At 42.2% G+C, this 13625-nt stretch overlaps 1 long non-coding RNA gene across 7 annotated transcripts; it reads left to right on the top strand.

Moving 5' to 3' along the window:
- Positions 1 to 3027: 3027 nt before the first annotated feature.
- On the top strand, positions 3028 to 7656 carry LOC119274254. Of its 7 annotated transcripts, none has more exons than XR_005135083.1 (7): positions 3028 to 3481; positions 3609 to 3761; positions 3853 to 4013; positions 4174 to 4308; positions 4459 to 5626; positions 5717 to 5922; positions 6403 to 7656. It is a non-coding gene; the product is annotated as an uncharacterized LOC119274254 (long non-coding RNA). The 7 variants fall into 7 exon arrangements; XR_005135089.1 differs by having other exon boundaries at positions 5717 to 6661; positions 7204 to 7656; XR_005135088.1 differs by having other exon boundaries at positions 5717 to 6661; positions 7186 to 7656.
- Positions 7657 to 13625: the final 5969 nt, after the last annotated feature.

Genomic DNA, 13625 nt, shown 5'->3' with positions numbered 1-13625 from the left:
TTGTTCGCAAATTTCAAAAAATGTGCACAATTTCATATTTGAGTTTTGAAATTGTTCAGCTTCAAATTTTTGTGCACAAATTTTAAAAAATGTTCGGGTGGTTCAAAACATGTTCCCGTTTTAAATAAATTGTTCGCAAATTTCAAAAAATCTGCACAATTTCATTTTTTAGTTTTGAAATTGTTCAGTTTTAAATTTTTGTTCACAAATTTTAAAAAATGTTAGGGTGGTTTAAAACATGTTCCCGTTTTAAATAAATTGTTCGCAAATTTCAAAAAACGTGCACAATTTCAATTTTGAGTTTTGAAATTGTTCAGTTTCAAATTTTTGTTCACAAATTTTAAAAAAATTTCGGGTGGTTCGAAACATGTTCCTGTTTTAAAAAAATTGTTAGCAAATTTCAAAAAATGTGCACAATTTCATATTTGAGTGTTGAAATTGTTCAGCTTCAAATTTTTGTTCACAAATTTTAAAAAATGTTCGGGTGGTTCAAAACATGTTCCCGTTTTAAATAAATTGTTCGCAAATTTTAAAAAATGTGCACAATTTCATTTTTGAGTTTTGAAATTGTTTAGTTTCAAATTTTTGTTCACAAATTTAAAAAAATGTTCGGGTGGTTCAAAGCATGTTCCTGTTTTCAAAAAAAAATCGGATTGTCAGGACTGTAGCCGATTCCGACAACAGCCTAAACCAGTATAGGGCAGATTCAGTTAACTGAAAGCAGGAGCACCGTCAATCTGCGGGCGCACGGTCACCAAGGGTCACTTACCGTTTCATCCAGGCGAGACTTCACTGACCGCTGATCTTCAGATGGACGGCTGGAGTGGATGTGATCGCAGTAGGTTAAGATCAGCGCGACCTGTAGTGGAGCTACCGGTCTCTTTTTGCTTTTTCACTTTCTATAGCTATTTAACAGACTCCCAGGGCGCGTTGTCTCGCTGGTTACTTTCCTGGTTCTCGGGGGCGGACGATGACGAGAAGGAAGCCATGATCCATGCGGTGTATGGGCTTTGGCTGGCTCGAAACGAGGCCAGGGAAGGTAGAAGGATTGCTCACCCACATGATATAGTAGAATCTGTGTGTGCATACATGCAGGAATGGAAGAACACACATGAGCCAAAGGGAAGCCGGGTTAAAGAAAACATAACTTAGAGATGGTTACCGCCTGAAGAGGGATGGACTAAGGTGAATTCAGATGGAGCGGTAGCGAAACATGGAGACAGGGGGGTGGGGGGGTGGTGCTGCGAGATCATCAGGGAACTTTCATTGCAGCAGCATGCACCGTCTTCCCCTCCCATGTGGACCCAGAAACGGTGGAGATTTTGACGTGCAGAGAAGCACTAAGGCTGGCAAGAGATAGAGGGGCTGACAAAGTGCATGTGGAGCTCGACAACCTGGCGGTAGTGCAAATGTTGAAGGACCCGGAGCGAAGCATGGCTGCTGTTGGGCCGTGGATACAGAAGTTAAAAGGTGTGCTGCATTCCTTTGACGATTTCAGGGTTGAGTGGATCAGACGATCTGCGAATGTTGCTGCGCATAAGTTAGCTAAAGTAGGTGTTGGTGATAGTCTTTGTAAGAGTTGGGTTGGGGTTCCACCAGACTTTATCCTCGATGTAATATCGGATGACATTCCGAGCTATGGTTAAATAAAGCGGCAACGTTAACCTAAAAAAAAGCTATTTAACAGAGTCGATCCTTGTGTGGACGTCATCTATCTCATAATTGGGTTGTGCGCTAAGCCGCCGTGTTCCGGCTGGCACAAACCCTAGCTACTTTCCCTTGCAATCCATCCGCAATCACCACCTCAATTCGAGCAATTTCGTGTGTTTGAGCAATTTCGTGTGTTTTCTCACGCTAGATGCTAAAGATCATCGACAGTTCTAGCTAGGTCCTGTCAGGTGGTTAGGTTACCGAGCGGCACAATGTTTTAGATACTTTGCATGGTCTTTGCTCTCGAGTTGTGTTCAGTTTTTTCCATGTAGAACTTACCAAAAAAAATCTTGCATACATACTACTCCCTCCGTTCCGAATTACTTGCCTTAGATTTATCTAGATACGGATGTATCTGGCACTAAAATGAGTCTAGATACATATGTATCTAGACAAATCCAAGACAAGTAATTCGGAACGGAGGGAGTAGACAAATAAAGAGATGTGTGCATTTAGATTAAGCAGTTCCGAAGAAAAAATTGTTTAAACTTTTTGTGTGTGGTGATGAGTTGCTCTTTAAGTCATAAACTCTCTGTATATATATATATATATATATATATATATATATATATATATATATATATATATATATATATATATATATATATATATATATCCTACTACCGGATGTAGCTACACCCGGTTCTCATATACTATCATGTGGTAGTATATACTCTACTTTATTATTTTTAGTATATTCATATACTATATCTAAGATACTCCCAAGTGATTTGTATGAAAAAACTGCAAGTGAGGTCATAATTTTATTGTATTTGTGAAATACGTACATATTTATACGTGAAATAGAGTATGCGCAAAATATGATACATACTACTCCCTCCGGTCCTTTTTACTCTGCATATTAGGTTTGTCTGAAGTCAATCTCATCCAACTTTGACCAAGTTTAGATAAAAAATTATAGACATTCACATAACAACACCAATATCATTAGATTCATCTTGGAATATATTTCCATATTATATTTATTAAATATTATAGATGCAAATAATTTTTAATAGAAATTTGGTCAAACATAGCAAAGTTTGACTTTCGGCAAAACCAATGTGCAGAGTAAAAAGGACCGGAGAGAGTACCAAAAAAGTAGTATATATACTACCTAAACATTCTTATATACTACATACTACGTGTACATACTCTCCGATAGGATAGATACTACCTAAAACGTATGAACCACTCTAAGCTACCCGCCAGCGCCTCAGCGTCTGGCGTTTTTTCACCGTGCAGTTAAACATCCATCCGTTTGTTTCTCTTCACGTTGTTGTTTGGTGCTGCAGCTGATGACGGGTGGGCCTCCTTCCTTCGACCCAGCGTTGCAGCGTGTGCCTCGTGTGTGCGCCCCCGTGCTCCTCGAGCACCGCGTCCCCGCTCCCCGGACGATGCTTCGGTGCCGAAGCTGCGTCCCCGCTCCCCATCCCCAACTCTGCGCAGCCGCCGCCTCTCCCCCGCTCCCGCAGTCCTCTCCGCCCCCCGGGGAGCGCCCAGCCCCACGCAAGAGTTCAAGGGCAGAGCCCCAGCACGGCGCCGGAGTTCAGCGGCAGGGCCGGAGCGAATAGCCAGGCCGACGCCCTGGTTCGGCCCCGGTCCACAGGGGAGTTGGCGACGGCCTCGTGAGAGGCCAGGACCTCCTCCCCGTAAAGCCGCCGAGCACCCGGATCTCCGTCGCCGGGTGCCCCACCGAGCCGCGCCGCCTCTCTGCTCGCCCGGCGTGGGGCGGAGTGGAGGAGATCCGAGCCGGGGAGGCCTTCCGCTGGTAAGCCCTAACCCGCCTGGACCGATCTCGCTTTTGATCTGTTTTTTTCCCGTGGTGCGGTGTTTCCGCTGCTGCTGGGCTGTGAGCGATCAAAAACTGAACCTGGAATCCGAATCTTATTATGCAGTGGGGGGTGCTGTGCCCCCGTAGGCTAGGTCTACAGCCCGAGTTGCATCCGCCGGTGAGTCGAGGAAGCGTGGATGTCTTCTCTGAGCTGGAGCTGGTCTTTACTTATCCTGCAGTTCCTCGATGAGGAGAAGTTCAAGGAGACCGTCCACAAGTGAGTGATTCAAACTCCAAAAAAAAGGAGACATAAATTGGTGCTGTTCGTTTGTCTAGCGTGCTCACTTGGAGCTCTTGTCGCTGTTTAGGCTTAAGCAGGAGTCTGGGTTCTACTTCAACATGAAGTAGTTCGAGGACGAGGTGATCAATGGGAATTGGGATGAGGTGAAGCGCTACCTCGGGGGCTTCACCAAAGTCTACAACAATCTCTACTCAACGAAGCGCAAGCAGAAGTATCTCGAGGCCCTCGGTAAGTAAGTGCAGGGGGAAGAGGTGTATGTCCAGGGTGATTTACCTCCTCCAGCCACTCTCAGTTTGTTCCAATTCAGTCCCCTCTGAGTTTGTGCTAAAAGAAAGTTCTTGTTCGGGATTTGAGTTTTTCCTTTTAACGTGTGCTCCTGCAAGATCAGCGGCGCTCCCTCGGCTGTGCCTGGGTGTTCGACCTGCCAGTGTGGTACAGGAGCAGCAGCGACCATCCTGCCAAGGACCTCCAGCAATCACCTGCTCACTCTTGCTTCACAGACTATCTATTGTGGTCAGTTCAGGTGATTATAAATTATCCTCATGCCCTTTTTTTCAGTTTCCTCGGTGATTGTTGGCACCCAGGATGTTACAATCTATTTCATGATCTGATAATTAGCTAGGAATTTTTGGAATAGGATTTTAATCAGTTAATGTTTCTTTATTTGGTCTAGAAAATTCGAGGTTTTAGGATCTTTGGAAGTTTTGGGAGGTATCCCCCGTCTTGTCCGCAGTTGAAAGGTGTGTGCAAGTCTGAGAAAAATACCTTTTGTTTTACTTATGTTTCAACTCTGACGAGGCATGTTTGTCCGGGTGGTAAAAATGCAGTGTGAATGTTTCTTTTGCTAATTTGGGGATTTTGATAGAAGAATGTTGTTTTGGGCTGGTGCTAAGGATCATTCAGTTTCAAGGAAAAAGATATATCTGTGGTTTCTTTGCTTTATAGAAGATAGAAGATTCATTATATGATGTTTTCATTTTGGTAACCATAAGAAATTTTACATTCTATGGCGAATTTTATAATTATTTGTTTGGATTCTGAATCATGCTAGTCAAGGTTGTCTTTGTAATAATGCGTTATATTGTACACATGAGTTCTCTAAAATTCTCTGGTGGTTTATTCTATTATAAAGCCAGCAAAAGAAGCTGGGGAAGGGAATTGTTTAAGGACAAGAGAAAAGCCATGAGTTGTCTTGCTGAGAAAAGAAACAAGTAATATCACATTCTGAAGGTTCATTTCCTTATATATGGGCATGGAGTCCTTCAAATCGTTAGCATTGCAGTTTTCTAACCATGTACATAGGTGATACGCAGCTAAGCACTTGAGCTATGATTATTGTTATATGTATGGATTAATAGTGGTAATCACTGTTTGGCCTTGAGCAGCTAAGCTAACTCAAATGTATACACTCTTTCAACGTAACTGATTTACCTAAAGAACTCGGTTGATTATCAGGCGTGCATTTTGTATGCATTGAAATAAGATTCAGAATTCATGATGATTGGTTTATGTTGTGTACATATAGGAAGTAACTTCTCATGAGCCAACTTTTTTTTGGGGTGTGTTGTGCTGAGGAAATCTTATGCTTCCGCGCGTACATTTTGTTTGTGTTTGTCTAGAGTTTTTTTTTGTGCTTACAGCACAAGATATTCTTATTTACTTTGATTCATCTATTTGTAGCAAAAAACTATTTCTTCGTGCATAAATGTGTTCTCTTCATTATTCAGGTCAAATGAGTGAGACCGTCATTTTTGTATTGCCCTCAAGGGAGGCTGATTTTCTGTGTACATTTCATTTGCCATCAAGGCGATCATGACGTCCACTCATGTCTAATCCTAATGGTGAACTGACTTTTAGTTCTACCAGAAGAACTATGAATCTGAGTTTTATATCTTTTTTTTGCATCTAAATATGGGGTGTTTGTTATTCAGGTCATATGTGTGAGCCAATCCATCTGTATCGGCTTTGAGGGAGCTGTATTGTTTCATTTGCCATCCAGGCGATCACGACATTGACTCATCTCTATTCATGATGGTGAACCGATTTTGACAGTTGTTTATGGTTCTGAAAATGATTGCTGGGGAAGGAGGACCATTCGTAATTTGGCCTCAAGGACATGCTCTACTTTAGCTTGCAGGTTGTGACCTTCCTTCCCTCCTCTTACTGGTCTGCTTTTAGTATTATTAAACTGCACGACACAGATGAAATTTTTTGATTATGCCTAGACCTGGATTCTTTGGGGGTGATACAGCTATACTGGCAGATGAATATTTATAGAGAAATGTCTTGGAAATTGCAAGTAGATGACTACTCTACACTAGCAGATGCTTAATAATCTGTGACAATAAGATCCAGTCGCATGTCATATGTCGATTCTCTTACAGAGAGCATATTCAGACACATATGTTGGTCGGTGAGCATATTATACAGTCTCCACCAGATGCATTTGTGTTTTGTAAAAATGCAATGATGCTATGTAGAGATTGCTCTTGCACTGTTTTTCTACTATCTTCTTGTTTCTCTATTTCTGCATTTTAAGTTCCCAAATGCCTAGATAATTAATGCAGCGTTTTAAGTTCCCATTTTAAGTTTCTCTGTTTTTGCATTTTAAATTCAGAATGACACTTCAATGGCTCACGGCAGTGAAAGTGCCAACAAATGATTCCCAGGGGAAGAAGCAGTTTCCAAACGAGGAAGGTAGTTTAATTTGCCGTGAAAATGGATATCATGGACGTTAATTAGGTTAGTGTATCTCCAAGTGTTATTAGAGTACCGCACGAAGAAGTCAGATTTTGTAAAAGTACAGGTCGGGGAGAAAAGTGCCAGGAAGAGGAAGCAGCAGCCAAAATCTGACAAGATGCAAAGGCCCATATCGAGTATGTACTGTACTCAAAGGGATTAAGTTCAGTTATTAAAATGTCTTCCCATCCAAATTACTTATTAAATGGTTTTAAGTTTTACTGAGTTAGAGAAGGCCTTGTTGCTTCTATTTTATCCTTCTGGCAACAAATTGGATTGTTTATTTTATATGAAAGCATTATTATTTCCCCCTCATCAGTTGGAAGGCTTTTAGGACTCGCTGATCTCTCTCTTTCTTCTAACTGACTAGCTGATCTTCACTTACCTATAAAGGGAAGATGGCGGTAATAGATATAAAAAAGAATGAGAAGAAAGCAACATTGAGATTTCTTTTCATTAGCTGTAGGTGAAATTCACTGTTTTGTTCATGTATAACCGTAGAAGCTTCGTTCTAATGAACTGGTTTGCTTTTGCCAAATTAAGCTGGTTGTGGTGGGACAGATTTGTGCCATCTCAATTTGGAGTGGACTTGTTTGTTAGTGTAGCTAGCTAGCATATCTTGGATAATATGGATCGGCATTGTACTAACTAACCTTTACAGTTATTTTCAATACTTTAGGGTTCCCTTTTCTACGGGTTCCCTTTTCCCACACATGGATGCTGACCATGGTGAACTGCTAATCACTACTGGAGATGGAACTATCGTTATTACAGTCCACTTTATCAAGGGTGTTGACAAAAGGGCCACCATCACTAGAGGCTGGAGCGACTTCTTCCGTCAGGCACACATGAACAAAGGGCAAACATATGTTTTCGCCTTCAAATACACTTCCAAGGGACTGCGCCTGATCGTCTACTCAATATAAGCAAGTTGCAAGAGCCCCTTGTTATATAACTTAGCATTAGTATAAATGCCTACCAAGACTTCTATGTTTATCATCCTTTTGGATTTTATGTAATCCCTAAGACCATCCTGTGCATTTAACTGTCGGTTATTTGCTGCTTAGACTGTTGTATGGTATGCTTTTGAAACAGCCACCATCTATCTATTATCAATCCGTATTTATTTCCATTTGTGTTTACATATTTTAATATACACTATTTCAATATTTGGCTTGCACTTGGCCTTTGCGCCATCGGCGCAACGGGTGAAACCAGTATATATATCACGATGGCATTGCTATCATGTATCTGCCAATTAGATTCTTTTCCGACCAACTGTTGCAACGTGTGTATCTCCTTTTAGTTTTCTGAATCAGTGGCTTCTAAATAGGCAAAACCAAGATACTAAATCATGCCAAACAAAAGAACCAGCTACTGAATCAGCAAGATTTTCTACTTTATTAAGCTGGCTAAATATGCTACACAAACGTTTGGACCCGGCACGGCGTGCTTCTGGTCTAGTTATTATTATTATTATCACAATAATACTAAGTTTCTACTAATTCGTCTCCTAATATAAGATGTCTTTTGACATTACATTAATGTTAAAAAACGTCTTACATTATGGGACGGAGGGAGTAGTACACACAACAAACAGTAGTAACAGTAACATATTTATTTCCTCAATAAAGAACATATTAACATATTTATTTGTGTTGGGCAATCGCGGTTGGTCATCTCTCCATCGCCGTCTGCAGATTTTCTATGACTTCAGTGATGCGAGGTCTGTTATCCCAGTCCGCCCACATGCAGCGTTTCGCCGTGTTGGCGACCATCTCGAGTGCAACCATCTGCGTTGACGTGGGTTTCATCCAGGCGGGGAAAACCATGACGTCATGCAGGTGCCCGTTCCTCACTGTGTCAGCCAGGCTCTGTGTCATGCCGTCGTCCCCGCTCAACGGTGGCCTCCCCGTCACCGCCTCTAACATGACCATCCCCAGGCCATGCAAGTCAACAGCCTGACTCAGTACCTTCGTTTCGGCATAGACCGGATCGATGTAACCAATCGATCCAATGACCTCATCCACAAGCTGACCGACATGCTCCCCGCCCGTCGCTTGGAAGACCGCCGCGCCGAAGCCCAGTTGGAGTCCAGGAGGACGTTCAATGAGCTGACGTCGCGGTGGATGATGGGTGGATTCGCGTGGAGGTGGAGGTACTCGATGGCGCGCGACAGGCCAAGCAGCACCTTCACCCTTATCTTCCAGCTGAGCGTGCAGCCGTCACCTGCTCGCATGATGAATATTGGAGATGATACGAAAAGCCTGACCAAGGAGGAAGCCAACGGGCATCTCCATGGATCCATTCAAAGCTTTTGACTTGATAGTGGATGCATTTTATTCACACTTGTGCACAAAACACGCTGGAGAGAAAACACACAATCCATGTACTTGTTGCTTACTGGTGGAAGCATGGATTGATGAGGTGTTTTTTCCTGGTAGCTGCATGTTTGAGGATGGGAGCAGCTATGCCCCCACCCTAGGGCCAGCCCATTTATTCCTGTTAATATTTTAAAAAGAGTGCAGGGTACTCCATTCAAAGCTTTTAGACTAACTCATAAACTCCTGATTAAGAGCGAAACACACTAACCAACTAGGGCATCTAAGCACTTATACCTATTTACTCTCTTTTTTCCTTAATTCTCTTCTTCTGCAGTTCACGAAAGCCCCCAGTTTTGGTAGGCCGTCGCATTAATTGTCAAATAGAACTTTATAACACTATTCTTTATGTTTTCTATTCTTTTTCATTTTTTTTGTTTTTCCTATTTCATTTCATTTTTCTTTTTCACAAAATGCTAGAGCTTTCCAAAAATTTCACAAAATTGTTGCATTTCCAAAATTTCCAAATTGTTCTCGACTTCTGGCCTCGACAAAACAGCAAAGAACTAATTGGTTGGAGCATTACCCGGGCCACTCTCATGGCGAGGCGGACAGGATATCTTGGGGAAAACTATGGAACCTGAGCATCCCGTCCAAGATTAAGGTGTTTTCTTGGCGTTTAGCCAAGACTTCGCTCCCAACTGGAGATGTCCGGAGTCACAGAAAAATGACAGATACGCCGGCGTGTTCCATATTCAACGCGGCTACTGATTCCTGGAGACACTCTTTATTTGATTGCCATATGTCCCGATGTGTGTGGGCTTTGGCCGAGGAGGAACTAACTGAGGTTGCTATCTCAAACCGAACTGAAGATGCAAGATTATGGGTCTTTTGGCTGCTTGATACCTTACCAGAGGAGGAGGTAGTTCAAGTCTTGGTTATGATGTGGGCCATATGGTGGGCGAGACGACGTGCTATCCATGACGATCAATACCAAAGCCCCCTAAGCACCTCGGTTTTTGTCACAAAGTTCCTGGAAGATCTTGATTTGGTGGCGGAAAGCAAGCGGCGCCCGGACAAGGACCGCTTGCGATGCATAAGGACTTGCATGTAACAGCTGATAATGCAAGGGCCAGCGTAACCGGATCGACATGGATTCCCCCAACCGACTTCGGGGTGAAAATTTATGCTGATGGTGGTGTGTCCGGATGTGGTAGAAGAGGTGTCGTGGCAGTCGTCTGCCGAGACAAGGCGGGAACTTTCCTGGGAGCTTCAGCGAGAGTTTTTGAAGGTCTTACGGACCCATCCTCGCTAGAGGCGCAAGCATGCAATGAAGCCCTTTCACTGGCCGAGGACCTCAACTTGAATGATGTTTGTGTGGCATCGGACTGCGCTGAAATGATCTCCAAGATCGGGACGGAGGCTCCTTGCCACTATACAGCGATACTCCGGGAGATTAGCCACCGCTCTGCTGTTTTTCATAATATTCGCTTTGTTCATGAAAATAGGAAGTTTAATTTTGAAGCACATTCGCTTACAAAAGCTGCTGCTTCTTTGTCTAGCGGGCGCCATATGTGGCTTGTTTCTATGCCCGATATCATCTGTATCCCTATGAACATCCAACTATAATAAAGGTTACACATGCTAAAAAAAACCAAATAGGAGTTCAGGAGTGAACCAACCTGTGGTTGAATGGTTAGAGGGACAGTGGTATCCCCAGCCCACCAGGGTTCAAATCCTGGTGCTCGCATTTATTGCTGAATTCATTTCAGGATTTTCGGCGATGCGCATTCAGTGAGGGGAGGCGTTCCTGTCTATAACGAGGCGCCTACGATGACTTCGTTAATCTCAAGATGATATGCCGGCTCAGTCTTTCGGAGGTGCTCATAGGGATAGGGTGTGCGTGTGTGCGTGTGTGCATTCATAGGGATGAGTGTATGCACGTGTATATAAGCGCTTGTATCTGTACTGATTTTCAAAAGAAAAATAGGAGTTCAGGAAACGCCCATATGTCGCTTGTTGCGAGGTGTATGAGACGATCGCTTACAACGCCATATGTCGCTTGTTCAGGAAACGCCCATATGGTCTCCACCACAGCAAAGCGCATCCCCTATTTTTTCTTTAAAAATAATTGTAACACAGTGTTAAACAGTTGTCAGCGTAATTCAAAAATGGTAATAGCATTAAATAATCTGACATTTAAAAATGTTCATGCGTTTTGACATAAATTTCCGTGACATTTAAAAAAATAGAATTGAAAAAATATTCATATAATTGAAATAGTTTTTTATAAAAATGTTCTCGCTATTGGATAAAATGTTCATGACATTTCAAAAAAATTAAGATGATGTATTTAAAAAAAATGCACGCAAAGTTTAAAAAGAAAGTTTCATACAGGGGCGAAAATAGTAAGTGAGATCTAAAATAATGTTCACACATTAAAAAAGTAGGTTTTGACATTTAACAGTTTTATACAATGTATCAAAATGTTCGCATAGTTTAAAAATGTTCCATGTGATTCAAAAAAAATGTTTTAATGTGTATTTGAAACATGTTAAAGAGGTACACAATAAAATGTTCAAAAAATGTATTTTTGAAAAATATTGATCACATATTTAAGAAATATTGAACATATAAAAAAATCATGTTTACATCTATAAGAAAACTGCACGACGTGTATTGGAAATAGCAGAGGAGGTAGCAATTAATTTTACTGCACGACATCATGTTTACATCTATAATCAAATTTTGTACTGCCAAAATGTCTTACATCAGTGAATAGAGGAGGTAGCAATTAATTTTATTACTTTTTTGGTTATGAGCAATGTGGATTCTTGTGAATGTGGATTGTATAAGAACACGGTAAGAACATCTAGGTGCAAAATGAACCCCTTTTTATAGAGAGAGAGGCATACAAAACATAGCACGACCGGATGACGAACATTGTCAACCTAGATTATCAAGTAGCATACCTTCAAAGACAAATATTAAGATTGCCGAGTAGCATGGAGGAGGAGCTACCACAGCCACATGCGTGATTCGTCCATCAATGTCAACACGCCAATTCAACACATATCGGTGGTCTACGACGCTAGGTGTTGTTGTGGCGCGTTGAATCCAACGCAATGGCACCTTCTGTTTCCGTGAATTCTTCTTTGGCCGGCTAATTCTGAGTGATGAGCGTCTGTAAGTGAAATTGATGATTGATGACAATGATAGTTAGGTCTAATAAGACAACTAGCTAGGGCGCACAATGTTGGTGCGTAAGGATACATAATCGGAGTTGGATACCCACGGGGGCCTGGACCGAGTCACCAGGAAGAGTACCTAAGGGCTCCCAAGTTTGGCTCCCTCATGGGCACTCGGAGGATATGAGACGCGTGCTCTAAGTCAGAGATTATAAATGTCATGGAGGATATCTTCCCCTTAACGGAAGGATCACCCTATCCTATCGTATTCCCCGAAGAAGCTACCAAATTGTCATTCTCCGCCTAGCATTTAAGGGACAGACGGATCTTCGTCGAGGATCAAGTCATTATGAAGGTGAGAAGCTCATAGCTAGCTCTCTAGATTACATCAACTCCATTTTTACCCTCATACTGATCAATAAAAATAGGTAGGCGTGACATAGGGCTTCTACCTATACAGGGACTGAAGCTAGGTAAAACAGTCTGGTTAGCTTCGTCATCGTCTCGTCGAGATCCAGTTTGAGTGCACCATGTGTCAAGAAATTAAGGTGCTCCACACCAACGATGAGTGGGTGGTCGAACACCCCGGGCCGCAAGGAAAACGAGCCCAAGATCACGCGTGAGTATCTGTTCTAGCTAGAAGCCATTCGAGAGATATGCCACATGGCAACAAAGGTGACAAACATGATAGTCAGTGAGCATACCGGTGAAGGCGCAAAAGATGGGCGGTCAGGGCGGTTGGAGTCTTCAAGTTCAATGTTGTTCTGAATTTTGAAAGTGCGGCGTACTATTTGAAAGGAGTGGTTAGAGCATATAATTGTTTTTTAAGAGAAAAAGGTCGTTGTAAACACATAATTTGCATACAAAATGACGCAGGGTAGTTGCCAAACATATTGGAAAAGGATTGGCATATATCGAGACCTTCAGAAATGACTCGCTTTTTCCCTTCGGTGCCCCATCCATGTCAGGAAATTGCTTCATTCCTGAAGGAGGCTTCGGCACCTTCACGATGTCTTCTGCCGCCAGGAAAAAATCAGTTTGGGATAGTGATACTGAGCCTGATGGATTCTCCTAGTATGTTGGCTCTATGTATCTTCAGTAAGATAATTCGTTTTGCAAACTTTTGGTCTCTTTGCAGAGCGATGGTACAAGCCCATGTCGACGCTACAAGCCCATTCCTTTTCTTCAGCAAGAGTGCAATTCCTTATGTGATAAAGGGTTCCAAAAGTTCAAGGCTTTTTTATTTGAACTCACTGTTCAAGATATCTCCGATATTCCGATAAATCGGCCGATTTATCGCTTACCGCTGTGTGACCGATAAGATAAATTGTCCGATATGGCAATAAATCGGCCGATATGCCGATAAACTGGTCGATTTTCCCCTCATCATGGGTCGACCGATAAGTTCCCGATAAGCGATATCCCCAACATTGTTTGAACTCTAAAAGTTGTAGACAGATATTTAAAATGAGTGGTGTGACCGTATGTTCGTTTTTGCTCTAATAACATCATACACAACAATTTTCAACAACGGCGATATATAGTAGGAAATCTGAAGAATCACTAGAGACCTTGTCTTTTTCAACACCAAG

This window comes from Triticum dicoccoides, chromosome 3B (assembly GCF_002162155.2).
Source record: "Triticum dicoccoides isolate Atlit2015 ecotype Zavitan chromosome 3B, WEW_v2.0, whole genome shotgun sequence".
NCBI classification, from domain to species: Eukaryota; Viridiplantae; Streptophyta; class Magnoliopsida; order Poales; family Poaceae; genus Triticum; species Triticum dicoccoides.
Note: the sequence above shows the minus strand (reverse complement) of the source record. Positions and strands in the feature narration are given on the sequence as shown.